General features: G+C 38.5%; 1 protein-coding gene across 2 annotated transcripts in view; it reads right to left on the bottom strand.

Moving 5' to 3' along the window:
- The window catches only part of CDH12 (cadherin 12), an 864,422-nt gene that overhangs the window by 306,003 nt on the left and 532,320 nt on the right, over positions 1 to 26,099 (bottom strand). Inside the window, exon 4 of one of the 2 annotated variants that reach the window (XM_054020329.1) lies at positions 18,651 to 18,794. The gene's annotated coding sequence lies outside the window, so the exon portion shown is untranslated. Of the gene's footprint in view, positions 1 to 18,650; positions 18,809 to 26,099 lie in introns of those variants that run through there. The other variant, XM_054020330.1, reaches the window with a different exon arrangement.

The following is a 26,099-nucleotide window of genomic DNA, read 5'->3' as shown; positions in this document are numbered from 1 at the left end:
GAAGGCTAACAGCATTTTGGGCTGTATAAGTAGGGGCATTGCCAGCAGATCGAGGGACGTGAGCATTCCCCTCTATTCGACATTGGTGAGGCCTCATCTGGAGTACTGTGTCCAGTTTTGGGCACCACACTACAAGAAGGATGTGGAAAAATTGGAAAGATCCAGTGAAGGGCAACAAAAATGATTAGGGGGCTGGAGCACATGACTTATGAGGAGAGGCTGAGGGAACTGTGATTTTTTAGTCTGCAGAAGAGAAGAATGAGGGGGGATTTGATAGCTGCTTTCAACTACCTGACAGGGGGTTCCAAAGAGGATGGATCTAGACCATTCTCAGTGGTAGCAGATGACAGAACAAGGAGTAATGGTCTCAAGTTGCAGTTGGGGAGGTTTAGGTTGGATATTAGGAAAAACTTTTTCACTAGGAGGGTGGTGAAGCACTGGAATGGGTTACCTAGGGAGGTGGTGGAATGTTCTTCTTTAGAATATAAGGGTTGGAAGGGACCTCAGGAAGTCATCTAGTCCAACCCCCTGCTCAAAGCAGGATTCCCAACTAAATCATCCCAGCCAGTGCTTTGACAAGCCTTACCTTAAAAACCTCTATGATTCTATGTTCTTAAAGCAAATATAAAAGTCCTTCATCCCACCAGAACTTCATACAGCTTTACATCGTGTCCTCACAGTAAACAGAAAATCATTTGCTCTACCTGGATTTTCTATGGCATTATCCAGGACTCTCAGCAAGCCCTCTTCTCAGAAAGCCCACAGCTAGCTATCTAGCTTTCTTTCTCCCTAACCCAACCTGAACTCCTGCCAGACCCTTTCCAGCCTCTGGCAGTTTTCCCTCACGTCTTCTCCACTGGGCTTCCCCCCCCCCCCCCCGACCTTTAGAGAGGCTAGCTGTCCTACATGTGGTCAGACAGGGGGTGCTAATTAGTCACAGGTGGGCTGGACCTCGCTCCCATTAAAGGGGCAGAGTCCCAGGGGTGCTGGAACAATTTGTATAGTAAGGGTGTGACATTTTATGCCTTGGGGGAGCATCTTGTAACCCCTATATTCCTCATCTGTATATATAATTGCGATCTTGCATGTGAGGTATCAGGGGAAAGGTTATGATCTGATGAAAGTCATTTTTCTATCCATATATGTATATCCTTAATCACTTGAAGCTATGAGAACTGTGTTATATGGTTGTCATTAAAATATGCTGTAAGTTGGGGAATCAGCCAGATATTAGCTTCCCAGAGAAGGCAGCAAGGAAAGTAACCAATGCCCGGGCGGGGTGTCAAACAACCCATCAGCAACCATTGTCCAGCAAGGGAGCTACAATTCAATGACTCACCTGCATGAGGCCACACCAACGGAATTGCTCACCCTTGCCTGGAGACTCAGCAATGCCCCCCAGACATGCCTGGACTTGTGTGTTCCCCAAGCACATGGAATTGAGGGTATAAATCAGATCACAGGTGCCCCATCCTGGGCCTTTCTCCTTCACCCATGTACGCTGCAAGCAACAAGGACATTCTGAAGACTCCAACGGAGGGGACTGGCCCAGATTTCAAGAGTGAAATCTGTGTACTATGAACTGTAATATCCAGTGGGGTGAAAAAAACTGCTTAATCTAGATATTGCCTAGTTTAATAGGGGTGAGAGGTTAGACTGCATGCTTATATTTTATTTTAGTAACTAAGTCTGACTTTCTGCCTATCTTTTGTAGTCAAATTTGTTTTACTGTTTATCTTTACCAGTGAGTTTGTATGAAGTGTGGGGCAAAACTGCTCAGATTTGCAATGGCTAATGTATGTCCACTTTCCATTGATGAAGTGGTGAACCAATTAATAAATTTGCACTGTTCATCTTGAGCAGTGCAAGATGGCATATTCCAAAGGTACCGTACTAGGAGCTGGCTGGTGCCTTTCCCTGTGTGATTCATGAGTGGCTCCGGGAGCATTCATGCAATCTAAATGGGTGTGGGTCTGTACATGGGGTTGTGCTGAGTGATAACAGCATCTGGAGGGGTTTGCTGTTTGTCACTAGCAAGGCAATGTGAGAGACAGCCCAGGCTGGAGTGAGTCCCACAGTCCCAGGCTGCACCCCAGGGAACTCATCACAGCTACAGAACCAAACTGTAAACCTGTAAATGATGGAACACACCCCAGTCCAGCAATCATTCCCAAACAATAATTTCCATGACTATCAAGTATTTTTAGGTAGTTCTATAACTTTCTTGACCACACACTTAGAATTATTTTAGGAAAGGTAAATCTACTTGGCATATTTGTGATAGCACTCTTGGCAAGGGGAATGCGGGAAAGAAATTTATTTCAAATTGCATATGCCTAAACGTATCTGCCACTTTATAGTGGGTGTGTAATCCAATCAATGAGAAATACTGGTATTGGCTGTAGAGTAACAGCTCCTATCTGTGTTCAACTAATTCCATGTGGTCAAGGAAACAGAGAGATTTACTTCATTTATTAAAACAATTGGAAGCTTTACTTTCAAGATCATGCATAATCAGTACTATCTCAGGACTCCAGCTTGCACCCTAAACAACTGAACTTTGACCACCATTCCCCTTTAATGGGTGGTGTCAGTACCATCTCTCAGGGAGACAGGCTTCTCTATTTGAGAGTCCATTTTGACCCCAAATGCATTAACCCAGCCTGCCCACATTTCTTCCTGTGTTGTCATATAAGATGTACTCCACATGAAATAAGGAACATCGACCTTGAAAGGAAAGGGAAGAAAGAAAAAAAAAAAAACATTCAGCAGCCCAGACCGAGAGCTAGGCTCTGTCAAAATGATTTCTTATTCCATTTTACTGAAGCAGTGCCATGCTTTATCACTTCTGAGTTCAGGTCTTACAGCTGAGGCAGCCCACTTGAATTGGTAAGTTGTTTAGTTAAAGTATACATGTGCTATTCACATTGTCAATATGATTTAAAAGGAAAGAAGCATTTTGCAGGTGAAATACAGCTGCAACAGTCATAGGAAACTGGAACCCAAAACATTAAACCATCTATAATTAATTGCTATGTGTCTCTCTAAACTTTTCTTTGCATTTATGGGCAGTTTACAGTTAGACTTGTGGTTTGAGATGCTGGTGGTGAGTGGTGATGGTACCAGCTTCAGCTCATTTGGGAGCTTTTGCTAAAGTCTTTCACACAGACATAAGTAAAATGGGTCTGGTAATCTTAGCTAAGTCTGATGAACTGTCACCTGCATCATTGAATCACCACACAAATACATGCACATACACTATGGCATAACTTGCAGCAGTGCTGAAGTTGCTTTCTGAGTATAAACTGTAGTTGATGGACACTTCAAAACAATACAGAAAACAAGTCACTGAAATCCTTAGTTTTCAGCCATGAAAGTTAATACTTCATTACACTTTGCTCAGAAGCGGTTGAATTTATTTATATATATTTTATAGAGGTGGTCTGGGATGCTTAACTTTGGCAACACAGGCAGGGTGCTGCGGGTGCTGCTTTAATATAAAGTATCAGTGGCAGTAATAGTGCAGAGTAATTCTCCTGAAGTAGAAATATCCCTATTAAAGTCCAACTGAGGAGGGTGATTTGCCCAAAGAGCAGAGAAATCAAAAGCCTTCTTATTGCGATTTGCAAATAAGTAAACTCAGATCTGGAATGCTAGACATGCTCCCCTAACTGTATTTTAATTTTGTTTTAATGTAATTGAAAAAATCTGTGAAGCCAGTGTTGAAAGTTGTGCTCATTTTCCATTACATTATAGTACAACACCAAACAGTCTATGCATTTCATGTAAATTAACAACATTATCAGACTACAATGAATATAAACGCTCCTCCATCTGTAAGTTCTGAAACATGAATAAATAAAAACTTGAAAGTAATATAGATGAAGGTGCTGACAAAAAAAATCTGTACAAATTCAGAACTAGGTCAAAAGTGAATGCATTAGTGCTCAATATAATTCCATCTGAGATTTTAATGTTCTCTTTCTCCTTTTGTTCTTGCTGCCAATTGATTACCTTTCAGTAAAGTTTACATGTTATCATTAAATGTTAATAATGCATAAATATTAAGCACATCATTGTAAACTTAGCAACACTATTAATACCCTCAATCTTGGTAGGTAATATTAGAAGTTACCAAGATCAGTGTCAATTGTCAGAATCATAAAAACCCTGTCATTCTGAAATTGATAGCTATAAACAATAGTTATGGTGCAATTCATAATTAATACATTCATCTCTTTCTCTGCGGAACTGCATAGAAGGAAGAAAGCAGTGTTAGAAAATCATAAATAATTCCACTTAAAATTCTTTGTTTTGTTTTTACAACATACCCCCTTTTGTCTGTCTATATATGGCATTTCTAAGGTATCTATCACCACCTTAGTACCTTGGCATATTCTGCTCTGCAGTTTGTTCAACAAAAAGCAAAATCAACCTTCTGAAGCACAGATGTTACTGTCAGCTTCCCCACCACAGATCTTTGTCAGGCAGGGCATTGTTAGAGAAGCAGGCAAAGACTTAAATATGCATTGCTGCTCTAGATATTCAATCCCACTAGGTGACAACTGCTAGTTAAAGTATACATGTGCAGTAAGCTTTACAACCCCCTAAGTGTGCTAAATCATTGTGTTGGCTCAAATTTGTTTTTTAAGAGCTTTGCTGACTTCACAGCTGGTGAGTTGACACTTTCCATCACTCCACCACTTGGCAACAGATGCCTCTCACTTATGCACAGATGCTGAGTATCCACCCAACCCTAACATTAGTCTTGTGTTCTGAACTAATTGGGCCAACACAGTTGTAATTAAAGATTTGAATAATTAGAAAACTAACATGATTACTTTCACACTTAGTCCTCAGATTGTATCATTATACTCTTTTTCTGAAATTATGGTTGTTGATACCTTCTTATTTCTGTGTGACCTGTACCCTCATCAGCCTTCTAATCAGTGGAGTAGTAAATTATTTTGAGGATGAGAATTATAATAAAATGTTTTTAAAGAGGATTGGTGGACAGCAATCTTACAGTGGTACAATAAGGACTTTTGATTGAGTTTGTCTTCCAATCAATTTGCCTTTTGTATGGGATGTCCCTGAACAATTTTTTACTCTTTGATTTTTCTAATATAGAGCATTTCAATGCACATGGGTGCATGATACAGAGGAAACTGGTTATCATGGACTAATATCCGTCTGACTTGATGTCTGTTCTAAGTTGTTGGACAGTGGGGAGTTACTTTCCAGCATGGGAAAACAGCTGAGGGGAGAAGAGACAGAGAGCTACTTGGGAAGTCTGTCCTCGTAAAATGATGATTTCAGTACACCTCTACCCAGATATAAAGCTGTCCTCAGGAGCCAAAAAATCTTACCGCGTTATAGGTGAAACCGTTATATCAAACTTGCTTTGATCTGCCGGAATGCTCAGCCCCGCCCCTGGGGCGCTGCTATACTGCGTTATATCCGAATTCGTGTTATATCGGGTTGCATTATATTGGGGTAGAGGTGTATTAGCAGACAATAGCAGGGAGTCTTATTTGGAGGACAGATCGGTGAAGGGAGTAGGCGATGTAAGGGAAACCTTTAGAGAACTGAATGAAGTCAGGAAAATGTCTAACCAATACATGAAAGGTGTAGATGCCATTCCAAACCTTGTATACTTTGGATGATAAATTTACATGAATGAACTCTTTAAGGTTCATCAGTCACTCATATACATTGTGTGTGTGTGTGCGCGCGCGCGCATACGTATCCCTAATCTGTCTGAGATATGTTTCTAAACACATCCTCAGAGCCCAGGTCAGCTCCTGAACACAGACATTTCCATCTGAAAATGTTAAATCCATAGACGTTGAGCTATTTTAACCTTTTAATGTTTATCATGATGCTTTATAACTACAGCAGATAGTTTCTGATTGCTAATGTATGTTTGTAGTTTCTAATGTATGTTTCTGGCAAGTGTGGCATTTTTATTTTAAAACTTTCTTCTCAATAAGTAAACAAATATGGTACATTTATATAAGAGATACACACTTCACACAATCTACACACTGGTTTTATAAAGCACAGGGCATCCGAATAAGGTTGTGTGATATGTGCTCTTTCTGATGGCTGACTTTGGAACTCCAGACCTTTGGTTGCATGTCACCATATAGGAAGTCTGGTCTTTTTTATTTAAGCAGCTCTTAAAGTGTGGACAAGGGCAGACACTTCATCCATAGTATTGGATTGAAAATCAAATTGAATTTAATGGAAGTTTTGTTTGAATAAGGAATACAGTATCAGGCCCTAACAGAGTTAGTTGATTTTTTCCTGGAACTAATTCAGATCTTGGCATTCAGCATCACTCAAGAAGTATTAAAAAACCTACCAGCCTGGACTACATGTAAAGATCCCTTCAGCAATATAGACCTAAAGAAACCTTGGGTGAAATTCTGGTACCATTAGAGTCACCCTGTTTTACAACTTCTATTATTGTAGCACAATATATTGTATTAAACTCCTTTAAAACACCTGGACATGTATCATAAATATTTATGGATGTGTTGTTTGATGGCCAGAACTCTTTATTTCTTATGGTTTAACCTCAACTTTAACTTAAGTTGGAAAATGAAAATATATCATCTGCAGTTGAGAATGTCTTCAAAAGTTCCCCCTTCCCTCCCACCCCCTGAAAATGTCAAGGTAAAGAGCCCCTTTTAATAATGATGGATGTAAGCTAGGCCATTCCAGTAGTCCAAAAAATATGTTGTCTGCTTAGATACATAAACTATTAACGTGGAATACTATCTAATATTTTGTCAGAGACTGCAGGGCAATAAAAATAGCCGAGGGAAGGTTAAAAGAAAATGCTGGAATTTCTAGAAAACAGAAACTATTCATCATTTTAAATATTTCCCAGGAAAACCATCCAAACCTTTACTTTTTCTTTTCTGTTTATGCATCTTCCCCTTTCATCTCTCCCACTAATGGAGTATACTAAGACTTGGAAGGATTTGATGCTGATCAACATTGATTTTATCATACACAAACACACAAATATTTCCATCGATAATAACAAATTTAAGATAGGCAAAGTCGGAAAAATGCTACTTGAGAACTTATTAGCATTTGATTTAAGCGTATTTATTTTGTGTATTTTGACATGTGATGTTGGCAATTTGTATTTTAACAGTTACAAAGCTATAACTTTTTGAATCTCAACATCTATTGTTAAATAATTATTGTCTCATCCTCTTAGTGTCTGCCCATGCCCATAATTCTCTGCAACTGTGAACATTTAAAATCAGTAAAAATATAGAATGCTTGTGTGTTCCCCAAGCACATGGAATTGAGGGTATAAATCAGATCACAGGTGCCCCATCCTGGGCCTTTCTCCTTCACCCATGTACACTGCAAGCAACAAGGACGAGGGGTGGCAGCTCTCCTGTGTGCAGTGCTGTGGAATCCCTCCTGGCCAGAGACTCCACAGTCCTTTTCCCTGTGAAGGGTTAAGAAGCTCGGGTAACCTGGCTGACACCTGACCCAAAGGACCAATAAGGGGACAAGATACTTTCAAATCTTGGGGGGGGAAGGCTTTTGTTTGTGTTCTTTGTTAGGGGGGTTGTTCGCTCTTGGGACTGAGAGGGACCAGACATCAATCCAGGTTTTCCACATCTTTCTAAACAAGTCTCTCCTATTTCAAACTTGTAAGTAAATAGCCAGGCAAGGTGTGTTAGTTTTCCTTTGTTTTCTCAACTTGTAAATGTACCTTTTACTAAAGTGTTTATCTTTGTTTGCTGTACTTGGAACCTGAGGCTAGAGGGAGGTCCTCTGAGCTCTTTAAGTTTGATTACCCTATAAAGTTATTTTCCATACTGATTTTACAGAGATGATTTTTACCTTTTTCTTTAATTAAAAGCTTCTTTTTAAGAACCTGATTGATTTTTCCTTGTTTTAGATCCAAGGGGGTTGGATCTGTATTCACCAGGAGTTGGTGGGAGAAAGGAGGGGGGATGATTAATTTCTCCTTGTTTTAAGATCCCAGGGGGGTTGGAACCGTATTCACCAGGAGTTGGTGGGAGGAAGGAGGGGAATGGTTAATTTCTCCTTGTTTTAAGATCCAAGGGGTTTGGATCTGTATTCACCAGGGAATTGGTGAAAGGTTTCTCAAGGCTTCCCAGGGAAGGGAATCCATTTGGGAATGGTGGCAGCGGACCAGATCTAAGCTGGTAGTTAAGCTTAGAAATCTTCATGCAGGCCCCCACATTTGTACCCTAAAGTTCAAAGTGGGGAAGCAGCCTTGACAGGCCTGGACTGGCTCAGGATGCTTGGGATGCTGAAAACATCATGGTATATGTGGGAAATGACTTGTGATTTATTGCCTGGTCTATTAAATAAGTGATACTTCAAAGCATGGTATCTCATGAATCACTAGGGATTATAAACTGATGCTACTGTAACACAGTTGATCCAACGGTGACTGTTACTGCTCCCCAGTTAAAGTTCCTTTAGCTTGTGTGGTTGGGGTCTATTCTTGGGAGCTATAAGTCCCAGGCAGAGCTGTATAATTAACAGAGTCATCCAGCTTCAGTCCCAGCTGCTAACTCAACCAAAAGGGTTAATAAGCTATCTGCCATTGGACAACCAGGAATCTCACTCAGTTAATGATAATTGTTCCTAGTCTTGGTAGTTTGTAACGTATCAGATTTCAAAATCACATTGTTATTACCTTCTGGTCCTTTTGCTCCCACTTACTTTCCAACTTGATTTTAAACACCCAATACCTTGAGAGCTGTTATAGCTGGAACTAATGCTGAATACTCTCAGATAGCTTTCAAGTAGCATAAAGCATTAATATCCAGCTCTAGGAGTTGGTAAAAATATTGGCTGTGAAAGTAATGCTGGAATTGAAGTGGGAGGAGAAAGCAATATAGTAATTAGAATTAACCTATTTAAAATAATGAGTGGGAATTCATCTATTATTTCGCCCTCACATTTTTTATTATTTTTCAATATCAATTATTTAAAACCTGAGTAATTTCACAAACAAATTTAAAGATATGTTAATTTGTGCTCCAAGAGGCTGCAATTCACTCCTGCTGCAAAGTCTAAGAGGCTGTTTAAATAGCTATAGGACCTGGTCCTTTAATTCAAGCTATAGAGGCTCATGCTTTTTGTTATGGCCACACCACCTTCAATACCTGGTGTTGGACAAGTTAGTGGTTCTCACACAACCACATTAAAAAAGTTGGGATGGCTGTCCCCAGGAGTGAGAATGCATCATTCCAGCATAGTCACCTTAATAAGGATATAAATAGAATGGTACAACCATTGATGGAGAGAAGGAGAACTTGTTCCCTTCCCCAGCTTTTTACCAATGTGCTACATCTGGTCAACAAAGTAGAGAAAATATTGGATGGGGATGGAAATAATGACATCCACTGAACTCCAGGTGGGGCTGTTGCAGCATTTCTTGGATGCAGAAACAGGAATTGCTTGTGATGTCATGATATAAGCAGCATGGGAGTCAAACGGCCACTCAGGCTTTGCCAGGAGAAGGAACCAGCCACAGCCAAGGGATAAATATGCACTTTTCAATCAGTTTTATGAAACAACTGAAGTTCTGAAAAATTAACTTTAATGACAATAAACCTATTGGACTAAAATAGCCCAATAAACAAGGAAGGGACTTACACTTTAAGATCTAAGACATTGTGACTTCCCAGGGCAGAGTAACAGTTGGACAGATCACTGAAGTTATTTCTGCACCAGTAACCTTTTGTAAACATTGACCCTGGGACAATGACCGAATTGAGGATAGCTCAAACCAGTCACAGTAGCACTGCCCTGTAAGCAGCAGTGTCACTCAGCTATATGCAGCAGTCTCATCTCTCAGTACAATCCACACAGCGTATAAGGTGGGTTTCTCCCCGCAGTAGTGTTGGGGACAAGCAGGGTAGCTGGTGTGTGCACCAGGGAGGAAGCTCGCCCATACTATAGCATCCTGGACTGTGACCCACCATCCCACTCCGGGCAGAAGCATACACTAGCAATCAAAAGCTATCTGCTGCAGTTATAAAATATCCTTTAAAAGGTTAATAAGAAAAGTAGCTCAGTTGCTGTGGATATGTTTAGATAAAAATATGTGAATCTCAGGAGCTTTGAGTCTCTGTGGAGATCTATCAAATTTATCTACAGAGCTGGGTTTTTATAGTGTATTCATCATCCTTTTATAATGCCTTGCATAAAGGGCCTGATACAGCTACTACTGAAGACAAGAGGACTTTAGTCTGGGTTTCATTGCATCTTAACGCAGGTTTGATTTCTCCCAAATCATTTTTTTGGCCTCTATGGTACAAACTTTAGCCTTCTGACTGCCATCTTCTGACCAAGATTTCCCCGAGTTTCATCTGCTGCCTTAAGGATCTCTTTAGGAACACGGTATTGGACAATCAAAAATACTTGGTAACTTCTTTCCAACTTTTTGCTGGTGGACACAAAATCTATTTTCATGAAATGGACAGATCCCTCTTTGCCAAGGTGAGAGTGCTGGACAACAATCCTACTGCAGTATGGTTTATATCTGCACAGAAGAGTATATATTGTAATAAAGAGGCATCGATAAATCTCACACTCATTATCAAAGAACATTTAATTCCTTGGACACTTTGGAAAGTTTTAGAATTTAAACTAGTAAAACCCAACTTGCTTATAGCTATATAACTCCAAAGCATAATATGCTGATGCATCAAATGGTTGTTTTGCATTTATTTCCTTTTCTGTACATTTAAGTTTTAGTACACTTTGATTTTTGTTATTATTTCTTATCCTCTAAAACATATATTAATATATTTATTAATATGTCTTACAACTGCTTATCTTTGCATCTGTAATCCTCACCCTTGTCAAGATAAAAATAATTGTATAGCTCTGTATTTGTTTTTGTAAAATATTTTTTTTAAAAGAAGAGGAAATAATATAATAAAGAAAAAGCAAGATGTCTAATTAGACTTCTGAAAGGACAGACTCCTAGAACAATAAACATGCTTACTCCCTACCACCCTTCTGACAAAAGATATTTCTCTATTATTTTTGTATTATGTTTCTTCTTAGATCCTAGTCACAACATTTATCTTAGTGTTATGGTTCTCTCTCCCTTTTCAAATGTTTGCCTCCAGGGGTACTGAAACTACTAAAATACATTGTATTTGGTGGATCTGCATTAAAAATCACTTCTTTCTCCTGAGAAACAATTTAAAACATCATATTTTTGCCTGGCAAATTGAACTTTTTTAAATATATAGAGAGAGACCTAGAGCCATCTGACCCAAATTTATTTTTCTCCAATTGCAATTTCCATTTGGGAATATTATTGTTAAATATCTGTGATGGAGATACTTTCAAAAATGTTATTGTTTACTTTTTATTGATTTTTAAAACATGCCATAAGAGAAAATGTATAAGAACACGTCATAAAAAGGTAACTTAATTATAGATATATCAGAGATAATTGTATAATTATTTCTCAAAATGCATGTTAGGAAAAGAAGAATGATCAAAAGGCCATACCACATACAGATGCAGCCTACATGTATACAATATTTTGTATTTTTAGGCAGTATGCAGAATGTGTTGTTTTTATGTTATTGCACCAATTATTTATATAACATAGGGAGAGACTCTTTGGATTTGCAATTAACTTATCCTTTCTCTAATACAGCATCTGTCCCAATAAAATGTCGAAGATTCAAAATAGGTGCCTGGTAAAGAGGGGAGAAGATGAGATACTCAGTTACTGCAATGATGGGAACAATATAAGGACCTAGATAAATAGAATAGACAAAATTTGTGTTGTGCCTTGTATACCATGTGTGACTCTGCACTGAAACTGGCAACTGAAGTAAGCTACAGAGGACCAGTTCTGTCTGTTACTTATCAGAGGAAGACTTGCATTAAAATGAATTTGTTGCATCTTGGATCATAGTTTAAATTATAGTATATTACTATTTGGGCATGATGAACCCAATTTTGACTCGTCCCCCCCCCCCCCACACACACACATACACACAATGACTGATTTCTTTATTCAAGAAAAATCCAAGCACACTGAATTTAATCATATAGTTGCATCTGGTAAACTGTAATCCCAGTTAATACACATGGGAATCTAATCCTGAAAAGATCTGAACACCTGCAAAGCCCTGTACAATCAATGGCAGTTCTGGGCATTCAGCACCCCCCGAGGATCAAGCCCTCTGTTAGTCCAACAGAGAATTTCTGAAAGATACTAAAGTGCATGAATTTCTGATTTAAAATATGCATGCTCATTGATCACAAATAGGGCAAAAAATGTCACACAGTTATTACAGAGAAAAGGGAGTTGATTAAAATAGGTGACCTTTAGAAAGCATTTGCAAAAAATGTCTACTGTTTGTTAGAAGATAGTGCCCAAGGGAGTTCCAGACTGGTTCAATTGAATAGTTTAAATAACAAGCTTAGAAAAAAATGTGGGATTCTATGTTTTTTTTTTTTTTTTTTAACAGGAAAATATATTTCTTTGGAGTACATTCTTAGTCAATTTTTTTAACTTGACCTATTAATATGTTCAGATGGTTGGCCTGATGGCTATGCTTTATTCTGTCACACAGGACACCTCATTTGAACCCAACCTAAGGTTGCTCACTTTATGGGCTGGTGCAGCTCAGATGTGTCATTGACTTGACACACTTGGGCTCTCAGGGTTAGAGAGAGTGACAGGTAATTGCTACATCAGAGCAGCGTGTGATGGCTAATTCAAAGTGGCACTGGTGATGGTCTTGAAAGCTCACCCATTCTTTAAACTAGATAAAGGGCACCACAACTTTCTAAAAGAAAGTAGTCATGTTATATAAGAAAATGGTTGTTCCTCAAAATAAAGGGCAAGATTCTTAATGACAAATCTGCACAGATGTGCAGTGAGTGCTAAATACCAAGATGGAAAAGTTTAACTGGGATGAATGGTAAGGACTGAACACAGAAAAAGCACATAAAGTTAGTTATATACTAGCCTCAGCAAACCTTTAATTTGCAGACATAGATGAGTTGCTATAAGAAAAAAGCAAATCTTTTTTGACATTAACCATATAATATTTTAGTTAAGTTTAGTTAACTACATCTCCCTCCCCTTACCCAAATTCCTCCACTCCCCCACTTTTTGCACATAGCTATTCTTCAAGGTAGCACCCAGTTTCAAAGGCAGAAGGGCCAAAATACTGAAAGAAAAACTGTTCTCATGTAAAGTCCTGCCCACTGTTGTAGGCCTAGGAGGTTTGCCTAAGCATTCAACTTCAGGGTAGGAATCTGAAGCAAAGCTGAACTTTTTGAGATATGCATATCGTTAGTCAGTACAATGATGAATGTCCAGTTAAAGGCAGAGGGTCTGCTTCTGATCATAAGAGTTCAAAAGAAACTCCAGCAAGTGAATAGGCTTGCACTGAGGTAACGTCACACTGACTAGGTCCATTATCTGTTCTAGGGCACACATGTTTTATCAGACAATGGAGTAAGAAATGCTGGTTTTGAAAGAGAGTGCAATGAGTTCTTGTTATATTTACCAAGTTAGTTAAAGATTTAAAATTAGATTTACTCTAACCAACTAGTAAGAGAACTTAATATTTTTATTAGCATTTTAGTTATAAATGCAATAACCATTAACAAGCAAAACATTCACATATTCTTTTGAATGGCTATGAAAAGGCTTTTAGCTTTTGCTGGATAATGAGCACCTCAGTTAAATGACTAAAATGCTGCTTTAAATGAAAGAGCTTTTCCAACAAGCTTGTTGAAAATATAATCTTTGAAATGCTTTGGTCATAAAAATCCTTAACATGCATATTAAATTAAAGAATTATACTCAGGCTATTCAGACCAATGGAAACCCAGTCAAATGTATTAGTCTTATTCTCCCTCCACTCCAGTTGCTACAAATATTCTTAGAACACCACCATTAAATTGTACTACTTGATACATGAATTCCATTCACCAATATTCTTTTTTGTTTGCTTTATTTTCAAAAATGGGAAAAGTGAAACTTGCGACCAAGCCATATTTTAGATCACATCCTGGAACACAGATATCGAACTAAATACAAAATAGATATATGAAAGACTGTAACATGCACAAACAGACTCAATATGTAAGAAGATAGAAATGCCAAGTAGATAATTCTTAGCAAATGCACCTTCATATAGTCTTCATATAGGCACTTAATAGAGTTACTCAAACTACCATTTCAATAATGCCCAGAAGCCTTGCACACTTTAAAATAATTAATCTGAGAAGACTGGATATCTCAAGATATTGAGAGAGGGATACAGAACACAGAGCACTGTTTCAAATTGAGCAAAGGCAGGTAGTGATTTTTTTAAAAAAGGCTATGTTCCAATGTCTGTACAGTGACCTTTGTGAAATGAGTCAGTGTTTCAGGCAAGTTTTTGGTGGGAAGCTCTCCACCTCACTAATACTACAATTAAGACTGGCACTTGCTGGCAGTCTTGTAAGAATGGCTAAGAAATGAATGATCACAGATTCTCAATGACCTGTCAGTCCAACTGATGGGTCTTAGGGATCAGGGTCAAAACACATTGGAAGGGCCAGGTCAAAACAGATGACTTATGAACCTGAAGGGAGGTGGGGGAGGGAAAGAGGATTTTGGTCTCCAGAGCTATTATAATGAGTAAATAAATAAAATACTATTTATCAAGAGTCACTTACTATCGTATTGTCAATATGTTTGGTGTATTGGGCAGAGTGGTAACATTATCAGTGATTTAATGAGTTTGTGATCAGTCATAAATATAGTCTAACACTGGAAACAGAAACCTGGTGCAGGGTTCCCTTTAATTCATTGTTCCTAACAATCTTCTTTAGAGGATCTTCCACTGAGCCCATCAACTTTAGATTTGAAGGACTCAGTCTTGTGAGGTTCTGGGCACTTCCTGAAAGGTGTTAGGCAATCTTCACTCTGAGCGAAGTTAATGTGAACGGAGAGTATCCAGTATATCAGAGGCAGAAACCAGCACTTTTCACGATCAGGCTCACACGCAACGTGATCAGAGTGTTGGAGAATACGTGTCCTGTTAGTTCCAATACTGGGTTTTGTTTTATTTTTTTTGGCGAGTTCATTTTTCATGGAGAGGACACTAAGAGAGTAGTGGTGGGGCAAGTAGAATGGTAAGGAAGGGGTGTATTTAAAGAAGCAAAGGAGTGGGGAAAAGGATGGATAGGAGGAAATGGGAACAGATAGAGTAGAAAGATATGGGAGATGGAGGAAAGGGAAAGAAAGGGGAGAAATAGGGGTTGCTGTGAGCGGAAGGATGAGAAGGAGCATGGGGAGTGAGGTGCTATATCAGAGGGAATTTGGTAGCCACAGAGAGACAAGAATGAACATCCAGGAAACAAAACATGAAAGTGACATGATTTCAGTTTCAAAGGTTTCAATGACAGCGGGAGGCTGCTGGACATGTGAAGCCCTGCTGGTGATGGTGTTGCTGCTCCTGTAAGGAGTTCTACGGGGCTGGAGCTTCAAAGCTGCCCTTAGAGCCTCTCTCCCATTAGTCTTGAGCCTTTACATGGTCTGTGGGCTCAGAGAAGGGAAGCTGCTGGAACTCGGTGCCCCATAGCATCTCCAATATAGTCTTATTTCTCTTTTCTCATGCCCATCTACAAATATATAGTTACCCTTTTTATTCCTTGGCATGAAATTGTTAACTTTAGCCATTAACAAGAATTTCCTTTTTTTTTTCCACACTATCACCACACTTGGATCAGAAGTGTGCCTTGTTGCTCTACAATGGGTATTGTTATGTCTGCCTGTAGATAGATCTCATTGCTTTTACCTCTGTGTTACTTTAACCTCACTGGTTGTCAAGCTTACTTTAAAGAAGCCCCAGGTATGAAAGTGTGAGTATCAGATACTAATTTCAACTGAGATGAGCTAGATAGCAAGCTCAATCTTCTGTCAGTAGTATGAAAGTCGGCTTGAGGCAAAGATTTGAACACTGGCCTCATTCAAAGACCTAAAAAGAACTGAAATAGAGCTGAAACTTATATATAACTCTTAATGTTACTTGCTATGGCCTTATGGTCAAAACAAAGGCCCCAAAGGCAGAAGACCTGGGCTCTATTCCCAGCTCCGCCGCTGGCTTCTTATATGAGTATATCACACAACAGACGTGTGTCTCAGTTTCCCTATGTACTGTGTTTAATGGGAATAATTATACTCTCCTTCATCCCTGATCTGACATTGAAAGATTAATGCTTATAAAGTGCTTTGAAATCCTCAGATAGATGGCTGCTCAAAATAATTAGTATTGTCTTTTATTTTTTCATAATGTGAAGAAGATTGTATGGGTGGAATCTGCAGGTGTTTGGAGAAACATCCTTACATTTGATCCCAGCATATTAAAAAGGGCTCTTCACTTAAAAACAGAAGGTGAATCTGGATTTGGTTTGGTTTTTAAATACTCTAATAACTGAAATACAAGGGCATATGGGTTTAGAGAGCCAAAGACATGATGAAACAAAATGTGATGCTTTTCTTTTTATCTACTTCAATGTCTTTGATGGAAATGGAACAAAACCCATCATGTCAAAGTGTTTAGAGTTAGCCCTTGCGAAAGACCAGACGGGAAGTTGTTGCTGTTTGCATGTGAGCACACAAATCAGCAACTGTGTAAGGAATGCTTATTCTCAAACCTAGGGAACTTTTCCCTGTAGAGTAATAGGGTGTTTTCTTTTGATTAAATTTTGGATGGATGTTTTGACTCATGTATATTAATACTAATTATGTTGAGGAGCCATTGATTATTCATGAAACACAGTTCAGTGCAGATACCTAGAGTAGGAGCTTGATTTATCCTAATAAATCCCCTCCCAGCCCTGGTCAAGACAAAATATCCTCTCTGGGGAGAAGCAGCACATGCCTGAGTAAATATCTCTTTGCTACTACAAGGGCTGAGAAATGGGCCAATGTGGCAAACCAAACTAGTTGTCAATGCCTGTATCTACCTTCAAAGGCAACTCCATTCCCAAGAATACAACAGTTACATGTTGACACCAGTCTCAGATACACTGCCTAAGAAAATTAATATTTTCAAAAATGAGACCATATTGATAGCCAATTAAGATTTTCAGGGCTTTCAGTATATTCCCCAAAACCATAGTTCAGTTTCACATATGCTTGCATTTATGAAGGCAGGATGGAAGAAAGAAACTTTTCACCAGATCCAGCCATGAAAAGCTGATGGGATAAGCAGTAAACTTGTAGATAACTTTTGTTTCAGGGGGTGGGGAGGTTAAGAAAATCTCTCCAAAAGTGTGTCTACATATTCAATGTATGACAAAATGCTATTAATGATATTGAAAATAATGGTAGCTGATAAATTATATATGGATATTTGATGCCTGCTAAAATGATTTTAATGATATTTACAACACTATTGGCTGAAAAATAAGGAAATGTAATCACACTTTTAAAAACTATCTAGGGTATATTCATATGAAAGTAAGATGTGAAATCAATTATCTTTCCATTGATCTCACAGGGATTTTCTCTATATTATGACAGATTTTTAAATGAACATTTTATGTTCCCTTTTTTCTTCTTTTTTATTGCCCTCCCAAGTAACATGCTTAATACAACAGATCTTACTTTGCGTCTCTTGCTGTGTTACAAAGTTTGGACAGTTTAACCAGCTCCTCACATCTAGCTCCTGACTACGTGGACATTAAGTATGGACTAAGCTGAGACCATCAAATTTAACTCACTTTAGACACATTAGGCTGGCAGGCTAACAGCACTCACTATAAACATCCCTGACTTTTTCTTAATAATACATTTAATCTTTCAAAACATCCTCTTTCGCCTGTTCTCTGTTCTTTTTCAAATAAACATCTTAATCATCAGTTTCTTTCTTTCTTTTAACATGTCATGCTGCTTCCATCACTCTATGAAGGATCAGTCCCCATCCTTTTAATCAAAACAATGATTCATGTCAGAATACTTTTTCTCTGAAAGCTATGGATTTAATTCTCTGACCACTCACATAAGAAACAGCCCTCCTCCCCAGCATAGCTGCTAGTCCTGCATTGGAAACTGTTCAAAAACATGTCAGATGCTTAGTATAATATCTCAGACTTCTCAATGGCATTGCTAAACTGGGAAGCTGCACACATATTCTCAATTCACATTTGAAATACCCCTTTCTCATTTAAATACTGTGGAACTTTGAAGCCTTTAGACTATGAGTTTCCACTTGAGCATGAATAAACCTGTTTAATCAAAATTAAGTTATCTTTGCCTTGCAGACTCCTTTAAATATATTAAGGGCAAAGAAGAAAGATAGAAATAAGAAGGGTGGGGAAGAGAAGGGGGCAAACACACTAATTATTTTTGCAAGATTCAGAAGACCATCTGAGCAGAAATATTTCCAACAGTTCAAATGAACCTGTCTAACAATCTTATTCTCTTAAAACAATAGTTCCATTATGGGACACTTATCTCTAAACTAAGGCTTTTACTGACATAACAAACGGACTGTCTTGCTGCAGTGCAGAATGTCAGTTTACTCAGTTAGAACTTTCAATGCAGAAATTCAGCATGATGCAGTTCCCCCAGATAAAGCAGCACTTACCTTAATTGAAATCCTTTCTCTGATAGAGCCGAGGCATCAGTCAAATCAGCAGTGATTTGGGGGCAATCTAAGTTTTCTATCAACACCCTCCAGGTAGCTGCATACTGTACTGCCTTTTTTCGTTTGTGTTGAACTCCTCACTGTCTAAAAGAGAGAGAGAGAGAGAAGCTGAAATCCTCAGAGGTTCCCAGTGAGTGAGAGAAAGAGTACCAAAGCAATGTTTCTTAACATGAGATTCTCAGCAAACGTGCTCAGATCTGGAAGATCCTGTAACTGCTGTGATAGGCTCCTGTCATGTCCCGGGAGCCGTGGGATGATCATTGACCTGATTAGCACTGAACACTCCCCACACGCAGAGAAAGCATTGAGAGGATTGGTGAGTTGCAAGGGAATTGGGAAAGGCACCAGGGCCACTTGGGAATCTTTTCTCTTTCAGACTAATGGATATGCTGCAGCTGAGGCTGTAATTTGTGAGGAGGTTATGTACAATGTTAACTATCTAAGGACTTAAACAAATGTGCTTTTGCATGCTCTTTCTCAAGGTGCATCATCGTGCAACATAAGGTATATCTGAGTAATTAGAGACTGATGTAGCTGTTTTGTAATATGAGGCTCACTGTATGTAATATTCTGTAATCTGGGAGATAAAATAAATTCATACACTTGCCTATGACCCTGGAAAACAGAGCTCATTTCCAGCCTAGAATAAATGAAATGAGTTTGATGGGCTTGTGTTAGCCCCCAGATTTGCCTATGTTAAAAAAATCAGGCTAGACATAGTAAATAAACATATTTGACACCTTAAATAAAACAGATTAACAATGCTGAATTATCATTTCATTACAAAAAGGCCCCTTCAAAGAAGCAAAGTGTAGAAAGGCACATTCACTTCCACTAGAATAGTATAAGAAGCAAACATAATGTAAAGCAACTAAACTTAACAGGGCTTGATTTGCCTCCCACGCCACTGTAAATCAGGAAAAAGTCCAATGGACTTTAGTTGGTATTGGTTAAAAACAACCTGGTTTAGAGCGGAAGTGAGGGCTGCTATACAAAATATGTATCTATATATAACAAATGGAACAAAGAAGAAGATGATAGTAATGAATATAAATCAGAAGCTAGGAGTGATAGAAAATTGATAAGGGAAACAAAGGGACATGAGGAGAAATCTATGGCTAGCAGAGTAAAGGACACACACACATTAAAAAAAAGTTTTTGAAGTGTATTAGAAACAAAAAGAATCCTAACAGTGGAATTTGTCTATTACTAGATGGAAATGGTAAAATTATCAGAAATAATGCAGAAAAGGCAGAAGTGGTCAATAAATATTTCTGGTTTGCATTTGGGAAAAAAACAGATTATGCAGTCATGCATTATGCAGTTATGATGATAACACTTTATTCTGACTTTTGTAGCTGCTGTTTATTATCCTCCTGTGGTAGTAGTGGAATGACAAAACAGCAAATCCAAATACCTTGCATCCAAGAGTTTTAGAAGAACTGGCTGACGAGCTCATAGATCATTAATACTGTTTTTCAATAAGTCTTAGAACACTGAGGATGTTCCAAGAAAGGTAATGTTGTGCCAATATTCAAAAAGGGTAAACAGGATGACCTGGGTAATTATAGCCATGCCAGTCTGACATCAATCCTGGGAAAGATAATACAACAGCTCACATGGGACTACATTAATAAAGAATTAAAGAAGGGTAATATAATTAATACCAATCAACATGGGTTTATGGAAATTAGATCCTGTCAAACTAACTTGATATCTTTTATTGATGAGATTACAAATTTGGTTGATAAAGGCAATAGTGCTGATATAATATACTTAGAGTTCTGTAAGGTATTTGACTTAGTACCCCACAACATTTTGACTAAAAAACAAATCACATTAATGGATTAAAAGCTGTCTAACTGATAGATCTCAAAATATCATTGTAAATTAAACTACACTATTTAACATTTTTATCAATGACCTGGAAGAGAACATAAAATCATCACTGATAAAGTTTTCAGGTGGCACAAGAATTCAGGAAGTGGTAAATAATGAAGAGGACAGGTCACTGATACAGAGCAATCTGGATAATATAATTTTTAATGTGGCTAATTGTAAATGTATGTAATTTGGAATAATGAATGTAGGCTATCGTTACAGGATGGGGAATGCTATCCTGAGAAGTAGTGATTCTGAAAAAGATTTGGGGATTGTAGGGGATAATCAGCTGAATATGTGGCCAAAAGGACTAATGCAATCCTTGGATACATAAACAGGGGAATCTTGAGTTGGAGTAGATGGGTTATTTTACCTCTGTATTTGGCACTAGTGTGACTGCTGCTGGAATACTGTGTTCAATTCTGGTATCCAGAATTCAAGAAGGATGTTGGTAAATTTGAGACAGTTCAGAGAAGAGCCACAAAAATTATTAAACAATTAGATGATGGACTTTATAGTGATAGACTCAAAGAGCTTAATCTATTTAGCTGAACAAAGACATGGTTATGGGACGACTTGATTACAGTCTATAAATACCTGCATGGGGAATAAATATGTAATATTGGTCTCTTTGCATACAAAGGTATAACATGATCTAATGTCTGGAAGTTGAAGCTAGACAAATTCAGACTGAAAATATCGCAAACATTTTTAATAATGAAGGTAATTAACCATTGGAACAATTTACTGATGGCCATGGTGGATTATCCATCACTGGAAATTTTAAAATCAAGATTGCATGGGAATCATTTGCTGGAAGTTCTATGGCCTGTGTTATACAGGTGGTCAGAGTAGATGATCCCATTCATCTTCTGGCCTTGGAAATCTATAAATCTGTGAAAAATTATGGTTTTAAATAGGTGGAAAACCAGTTTAAGGAGATTCAGGCCCATTATTGTATTGTTCTTAATACTCAAAACCCTACTGGTATATTTAATAACACCAGTTAAACAAAACTAGAATGCTGGACAGAAATTGCTCAGATTGTGGTGGTCAGTCACTTTGTTTCACCACAGTCATCTGCTAAGTGCCTGCTCCTCAGATGACCTATGTGGCACTAGTCAACTAACAGGATTTCCCCCTGGGTGTTATCTTTGGAAGCACTTGATCACTAAAAAGAGATGACTTCAAAGAACGTTTTCATTGGCACTGGCTGCCTGATGAGGGGACACCACAGAGAAATAACTCTATGGATAAAGGAAGTCGGTATCATTATCTGGTAAGTACAGGCCTGGAATAGGAATTAAGTGTTCTGGAAAAGGGGTGATCAGTGAAGTGGTAGCATTTGAAATGACTAAACTATTTAAGTTAGTCATAATTAAAGAAGACTGTGAGAAACTCCACTGGGACTTATTGTTAAGTTGGACAATTGGGCAGCTTAAATATCATATGAAATTCATTGCTGACAAATATAAGGTAATGCACATTAGAAGGAATAAATGTGAACCACTCATACAAATGTCTGAGATTTAAATCTTTTAGGGAGACAGAGTACAGGTCACAAGACTGGAAGCCAGGAGATTTGGGTTCTATTCCTGCATCTGCCACTAACCTGGTATGTGGACAAGTTACTTCACCTTTCTCTGCCTCAGCCTCTGGTTTCTCATCTGTATTAAGAGGAAGTGTAATGTATCCTTCTTTGTACATGACTTTGAGATTTATGCATGACAAGCACTGAAGAAATGCTAAGTACTACTAGTAGTAAACTAACTATAACCACTCAAGAAAAAAGGTCCAATGGCAGCACTGTGAACAGCTCAATAAATTCATCTACTCAGTGCAGTTTTGTTCAAAAGAACAGACAATGTATTTGGATGTATAAAGAATGGTATGAAAACTAACAGTGAAATTTTTCTAATGTCATTATATAAAACCAATGACACACCTTCACCTGAAATACTGGGTTCAGTTCTGGTCACCCGTCACAAAAAATCAACAACAAAAAACAGTAGAAATAGACCCCAGGGACAAAAATAATCAGAAGAGAGGAAAGACTTCCACAGGAGTAGAGAGTATAAATATATAGCATAATAAATGGTATAGATTTAAAAAAAAATGGGTATTCCTGTTTATCCTTCTTTATATTACAAAAACAATGGGACATTCAATGCAAATTAAAGACAACAATTATAGAAAGAGAAAAGGAAATACTTTTTTTACACAATCCATAATTAATCTTTGGAACTCTTTGCCAAAAGATATCATTGAGGCCAAGAATTTAGCAGAATTCAAAAAAAAAGGATTAGACATTTACATGGCTAGTGAAAATATTTATATTAGCATTAAATATATATAAAGGATATAAGACCATAACATAAGAACGGCCATACTGAGTCAGACCAGTGGTCCATCTAGCCCACTATCCTGCCTTCCGCCAGATCCAGCTGCTTCAGAGGGAATGAACAGAGAAGGGCAGTTATTGAGTGATCATCCCCTGCTGTCCAGTCCCACTTCTGGCCATCAGAGGCTTAGGAACACTCGGAGCATTGGGTTGCATCCTTGACCATCTCAGCTACTAGCCATTGAGGGACCTACTCACCATGAAGTTATTTAATCCTTTTTTGAACCCAGTTATACTTTAGTCCTTCACAACATCCTGTGGTAACAACTGCCACAGTTTAACGGTGCGTTGTGTGAAGTACTTCCTTATATTTGTTTTAAACCTGCTACCTATAAATTTCATTGGTGATCCCTAGTTCTTGTGTTATGTGAAGTTATATACCCTCATGCTTAAGGGTATAAGCCAATTATTAACAGCAAGGAGTTAGGGGGGAAAAATCCCTTTTGGGCAAGTGATTCCATAATTCCGATTACAAGAGTTATTGCACTTTTCTCTGAAGCATCTGATATTGGCCACTGTCAGAGGCAGAATGCCAGAGTGGATGGACCACTGGTCTGGCTCAGTATGGTAATTCCCTAATTCCTATTTCAGATACCCCTGTTGTTGACTTTTAGTAGCAACCATTATTGTCTTGGAAAATACTCTGGCCTGCTACTATGCTTTAGTACTTTGATTTATTAATAGTAAAGCTTCAAAGCAACTCACTATATCACTGTTCAGGTTACAGAACTCACAGTCAGAGGCTATTAGGTATTCATTTTTCATTAAAAATTACTTTGATTATTATGGCTACAGCATTTCATCAGAGAAGTGGTAAATGTTGATGAATATTCTTAAGTCAGACATTTGTTTGGATGGGAAGAGCAAATGTGATGTCAAAATAAATACAGCAATGATGGGCTGGCCGTGGGGAGTGTACTGCACTTCCATTTGGGAAACCTATTTTCAATTTGCAGATGTCTTCCTCCTCTGTAGCTAAGAGGGGTGAGGTGTATGATGGAGGGGGCACACTAAACACTTGACAGAATGCTGAAGGACTCACAGATGGACTCCAAAGTGGGTATTGTCTAGTCCATCTTGGCTAGAAGAATGGTGACCATGTGTCACCTGAAGGAGTGACCCAGGATAAAAGTAAAACAAACAAAACAAAACAGTTTTAGTCAACATGATCTTTTCCTCAAGGGTTAGTGTTAATCAGAAAATAAAAAGAAAATATCCTCTGGCTTGTGCTTCAAGCCAGTCCTGTAAGCCCTGGATGTGAAGCCCTCCCTTTTCAGGGGTATTCTTCTCATTTTATCTTCCAAGCAGCCATTCTTTTAGCCTTTCCCTGTGCAAGGACAGGGCAAAGGTCGGCTAGGATTAACATCTTGTTCACTTGGACCTGCAACCTGTAACACCATGCTAAAGTGAAGTAACCTCAGGGCTTCATAGGAGAAATGAGGGGGGGGGAACCTAGTTTGTCTTTCATCTCCCCAGAGTAAAACATAACCATAACAAACCTATGAAATTTGTTGAAAATACTTCCCAATAAACTGTCCAAGCATTACTGAAGACAGACAATCTTCATATTATTGGGAAATTCAGCACCCAAACTTTTCCATGAGAGTTGGGAGCAGTCAGGCTGGCTACCTATCAGCAACACCTGAAAACTCCCCTTGCTGGTACTTTTGACTCTGGGGGCTAAGTGCTTAATCTTATTTATATTAACATCAACACAAAGTTCCAATTGACTTCAATAGTACAGGATTAAACTCCACAACCTCAGCAAGCATAAAACAGCATAGCTGCATTGACATCAGTGGAGCTACACATTTTACTCTAGATGAGGATCTGACCCTAGGACTGCGGCAACTTCTTATGAGATAGTACCATATATTCTGCTGGTCTCCATACATCAGCACCCCTTACATCCATGCAAAATTTTTTAGTTTTTGATGTAGCCCATTTTACAGCCTCCTTTTCAAACTGCCTGGACTTCATGATGTACAGCCACAATGGGAAGCTTCTTTTGTATCTAGCAGCACTGTCAGCATGAACATTCAGCACTTTAATTCATCTCCTTGTCCAACAAGCTGTTGAGGTTAAGTTAAAGATGTTACCTAGTTGGAAGGGAGCATCTGGCTTCTAGCCACACTCAGTTGAAACTGCTTGACTCATCACTTTTCCCTGCTGGTAGCTATAGGAATCTTGTTAACTCCAAAACACACTTGTCCTTATCTGCCTACTGCTCCTGAACACAATCCAGGAACAATCCTCACTAACATCCTTCTTTACCTAGGCCAGGCTTCTAAAGATAAGGGTAGTTGTACAAACAATTGCTGCAAGACATATCAAATTATTTTATTTCATGAAATGCAGAACGTGAATTGAGCTGGCACACGTTTGCTAAGCAGGGTCATATACTGAACCATACCAGTTCTGATGCTTTAATTCCCTGGGGGCTGGTCCACAATGTTGGAGACCTCCAAAGGGAAGAGACAAGGCAGGGATTTAAGAAAAGTTCCATGAGCTGCATGGAGAGAAAACTTTGCAAATGCGAAAGCACGAAACCTCAGGGTAGGACAGATTTTGAAGTGAAGCTGATGTCGGAAGGCAAATGGTGGCTGCAACACCGAGTGCTTAAGGTTGAGTCAGGTTTTGGAGCACAGTCAATGAGAGGAAACTCAAGCGAAACAGGGAAGAATGTAAGGAATAGGGAGAAAGGGGAAAAGAAGGATGGAGGGACTGGAGCAGGAGGGCTGGAACAATTTGTATCGTCTGGGTGCTGAGAGCCATTGAACCAACTTGTAAAACCTGTATATGATAGAAATCAGTTAAAAAAGTAGAAATGTGGAGAGGAGGACCCAATAAGAGGAAGAAAGGAGAGGGAGAGAAGCAGGCATCAGGAAAGGATGAAGAAAAAAAAGACTGATTGGCAGAAGTATTAGGTGGCTGTAAAGAGGAAAAGATGGAAGGAGAAGAGAAAAGAATGGGACAGAAAAATATAATAAGAATGAGATAGCCAAAAAAGTCATCCATGAAGAAAGAGAAAATGATGAAGATGAAAGTGGGAAACAAAAATAGAAAAAGAAAACCACACGCTGTTAAGGGTAGCAAATATTGTGGGT

The sequence above is a fragment of the Malaclemys terrapin genome, chromosome 2 (assembly GCF_027887155.1).
Source record: "Malaclemys terrapin pileata isolate rMalTer1 chromosome 2, rMalTer1.hap1, whole genome shotgun sequence".
Lineage (NCBI taxonomy): Eukaryota > Metazoa > Chordata > Testudines > Emydidae > Malaclemys > Malaclemys terrapin.
This window is presented reverse-complemented; position numbering and strand designations above follow the sequence as displayed.